The 4,355-nt window shown below is 37.3% G+C and overlaps 1 protein-coding gene across 1 annotated transcript in view; it reads right to left on the bottom strand.

Moving 5' to 3' along the window:
* The window catches only part of PGR (progesterone receptor), a 124,545-nt gene that overhangs the window by 110,999 nt on the left and 9,191 nt on the right, over positions 1-4,355 (bottom strand). The window lies entirely within an intron of this gene.

The following is a 4,355-nucleotide window of genomic DNA, read 5'->3' as shown; positions in this document are numbered from 1 at the left end:
TATATATATATATATATATATATATATATATGAACTGTTAAAACACAATAATAAGAAAACAACCAGATTAAAAAATGGGTGAAAGACCTTAACAGGCTTCTCACCAAAGATACATGGGTGGCAAATAAGTACATGAAAACATGCTCTACATCATATGTCATCAGAGAAATACAAATTAAAACAATGAGATATTACTATACACCTATTAGAATGACCAAAATCCAGAACACAGACAATACCAAATGATAGGAGAGATGCAGAGCAACAAGAATTTTCATTCATTGCCCACACAAAAACCTGCTCATGGATCATTATAGCAGCTTTCTTCATAATTGTCGAAACATAGAAGCAACCAAAATACATTTCAGCAGGTGAATGGATAAACTGTGCTACATCCAGAACTAAAAGGAAATGAGGTATCAAGCCATGAAAAGACATGGAGGAAACTTAAATGCATATTACCAAGTGAACTGTATGGCATTCTGGAAAAGGCAAAACTATGGAGAGAGTAAATAATTCAATGATTGCCAGGGATTCGGGGGCAAAGAAGGATGGATAAATGGAACACAGAGGATTTTTAGGGCAGTGAAACTACTCTGTATGATACCATAACCATGGATACATTTTATTGTATATTTATTCAAACCCATAGAATGTACAATACCAAGAGCAAACCCTAATGCAAACTATGGATTTGGGGTGATTGTGAAGTGGTCATAATTGAAGTACATTCAACAATTGTAACAAAAAATGTACAACTCTAACGGAGGATGTTAATAATAGGGGAGGATATGCCAGGGCAAGAAGTATATGGAAAATCTCTGTACCTCCCTCTTGATTTTGCTGTAAACCTAAAACTGCTCTTAAAATAATAAAATATTTAAATGAATTGGAATGTTCATTATTTCTCTTTTAGAAGCCATAGCAGGGAGAATATGCTACCAAATCAGTTTCATTTTTAGTCTCTGGCACCAACTATATTCAACTTTTGAAAGAAATACTTTATGCATAAAATATTTCATTTCTGTCCAGTTTCCTCTGTGGTCTGCTTATGATGGTGTCTCTCTAAATCTAAAAGGTATTTCCCATCATCCCCAGCTTCTGACAGAGGGGTCAATTCTCTAGTTTTCCAGGCATTGCTTAAACTATTCACTTAGCACTTCTATAATTCATTATATAAATGCTAATTGGTAGAGTGTTTCTTGCCTCTACTACACTATAAACTCCACTAGGACTGTGGCCCGGTCAGTCCAATTTTACCACTTTTTCAACTAGCACCTAGCATAATGCCTAACATATGGCAGGTGCTTGATAAATACTTGGTTATTAATACATGAACAAAACAATTTAGATGAACCTAGAGGACATTATGTATGAAATAAACCAGACAGAGAAAGACAAATACCACATGGTATCATTTACACATCGAATAAATACAATCAAATTCATAGTAAGAGTAGAAAAATGGTACCCAGGGGCTGGGAAATAGGGGAAGATGGGAGAGATTGGTAAAATGGTACAAACTTTTAAGATGAATGGGTCTGAGGATATAATATATAACATGGTGACTAGTTGAAAACATTGTATTATTGACTGAAATTTGCTGAGAGTAAAACTTAAATATTCTTGCCAAAAAGAAAAAAGATAAATAAGTGAGGGGATGGATGTGTTAATTAACTTGATAGGGGAATCCTTTCACCATATATATCAAATCATCATGTTGTACACTTTAAATATCTCAGAATATTATTCATCAATTATACCTCAATATATCTATAATAAAAATGAGGCTAATAATGTAGTATAATTACAAATCCATCAATATTACTTAGACTAGTGTCTTCTAAATAATGTTTCACTGTATTATAATATTTCCCCACCCATATTCCATCAAATTTTGTTCACTACAAATGCTGTCACAGTGAAAAGCACCCAAAGAATAATAGCTTGACATCATCGGTTATGATGATTTAGAACAAATTTACTGAACATCGAGTATATATTTCTAGCACCAAGCTAATCACAGTACATATACAGGAAAGCCAATGAGAAATGATCTTTTCTTTCTTACTATGAAGTCACCACCTGCATTTATAGAACTGTTTGGGTCATTATGTCTTCATCTCCTTGAAAGGTATTAAGGCAATTCCTGACTACTTCCTGGTTCATTCCAAGCCTTAGTAAAGGAATGCAACGGGCTCTTCAACCAATTGCTTTTTGGCTAATTCATTTTCTTAGGTTAAGAGAGGTCATCTCTTCCCACTCCTAAACACCCACTTCCTGAGTGTTTTCCCTTCCCCTCCCATTCCTTTCCTTTCCCTCCCCTCCCCTTCCCTTCCCTTCCCTCCCCTTCCCTCCCCTTCCCTTCCCTTCCTGCCTCTTCTCTCTTCTGTCTCATACCAAGCTCCTAATTTGGAGGAGAGGTAAAGAAACTGGTTCTTGGTTCCTGACTATCTCTTCTCAAAGCTGTCCTAAAAGGTGAAGTTAGTATCATCCATCCATTTATATCACACACTTCTAATCACCCCTCATCTTGCGATCTCCTTTAGGATTCATTTTTACCCTCCTAGATGTTTTATCATTTAGCTCACATTTTTTTCTTACAACTCTCTATTGTTTTCCTTTGAAATTTAAACAGAATTTCTTACTAAGAGAAATGTAGTGTAATTGAGAGAAATGTAACATAGATTCTGGAGTCCCACCACTTGGGTTTGAATCCTCACACTACCACTTCCTGTGATTAAGGCAATTTAACATCTCTGGGCCTTAGTTTCCTTATTGGTAAACTGAAAATATAAGGATTAAAGGAATTAAAACACCCATAAAACAGTTACTGGTACGTAGAAAGTACTCTAAAATGCTATTATCATTTTTTAAATTATATTTATTTATTTGAAAGAGAGGGAGCAAGCACACACAGGGGGAGTGGCAGAGGGAAAGGGAGATGCAGACTCCCTGCAGAGCAGGGAGCCAGACGTGGGGCTTGTTCCCAGGACTCTGAGATCATGACCTGAGCCAAAGGCAGACGCTTAACTGACTGAGCCACCCAGGGGCCCTGCTATTATCATTATTTTCCTTGGTAACAATATCTATATTTTGACCACTGACTTTCAACCTCTGGACATATTGGCATCCACACATAGTTCTACTTTGAACTACCCATAGTTTAGATTTCACACCTTTTTCTCTCCAACTGTTAAAGTCCTTCTACTCATCTTTCTTAGTCATGAAAATTCCCAGAAACTTCTATTAAATTCTTGTCTTAAATCACTGATTTTATCCCAATTCATTCAAACACCAGCAATTAAACTTCCCAACCCTTTTTTTGATGATTTTTTATTATATTATGTTAGTCACCATACAGTACATCCCTGGTTTCCGATGTAAAGTTCAATGATTCATCAGTTGCATATAACACCCAGTGCACCATGCAATACGTGCTCTCCTTGATACCCATCACCAGTCTATCCCATTCCCCCACCCCCTCCCCTCTGAGGCCCTCAGTTTGTTTCTCATAGTCCAGAGTCTCTCATGTTTCATTCCCCTTCTGATTACCCCCCTTTCGTTATCCCTTTCTTCCCCTACCGATCATCCTAGTTCTTATGAGAGAAATCATATGATAATTGTCTTTCTCTGATTGACTTATTTCACTTAGCATTATCTCCTCCAGTGCCGTCCATGTTGCAGCAAATGTTGAGAATTCGTTCTTTCTGATAGCTGAGTAATATTCCATTGTATATATGGACCACAGCTTCTTAATCCAGTCATCTGTTGAAGGGCATCTCGGCTCCTTCCATGATTTGGCTATTGTGGACAATGCAGCTATGAACATTGGGGTGCATATGGCCCTTCTCTTTACTACGTCTGTATCTTTGGGGTAAACACCCAGTAGTGCAATGGCTGGGTCATAGGGTAGTTCAATTTTTAACTTTTTAAGGGACCTCCACACTGTTTTCCAGAGTGGCTGTACCAACTTGCATTCCCACCAACAATGTAGGAGGGATCCCCTTTCTCCACATCCTCTCCAACAATTGTTGTTTCTTGCCTTGTCTATCTTTGCCATTCTAACTGGCGTAAGGTGGTATCTCAGTGTGGTTTTGATTTGAATTTCCCTGATGGCTAATGATTTTGAACATTTTTTCATGTGTCTGTTAGCCATTTGTATGTCTTCATTGGAAAAGTGTCTGTTCATATCTTCTGCCCATTTTATGATTTGTTTATTTGTTTCTCGTGTATTGAGTTTGAGAANTCTTTTTTTTTTAAAGATTTATTTATTTATGTGAGAGACAGCCAGCGAGAGAGGGAACACAGCAGAGGAGTGGGAGAGGAAGAAGCAGGCTCCCAGCGGAGAAGCC

The sequence above is a fragment of the Ailuropoda melanoleuca genome, chromosome 8, assembly GCF_002007445.2.
Source record: "Ailuropoda melanoleuca isolate Jingjing chromosome 8, ASM200744v2, whole genome shotgun sequence".
In the NCBI taxonomy this organism is placed as follows: Eukaryota; Metazoa; Chordata; class Mammalia; order Carnivora; family Ursidae; genus Ailuropoda; species Ailuropoda melanoleuca.
Note: the sequence above shows the minus strand (reverse complement) of the source record. Positions and strands in the feature narration are given on the sequence as shown.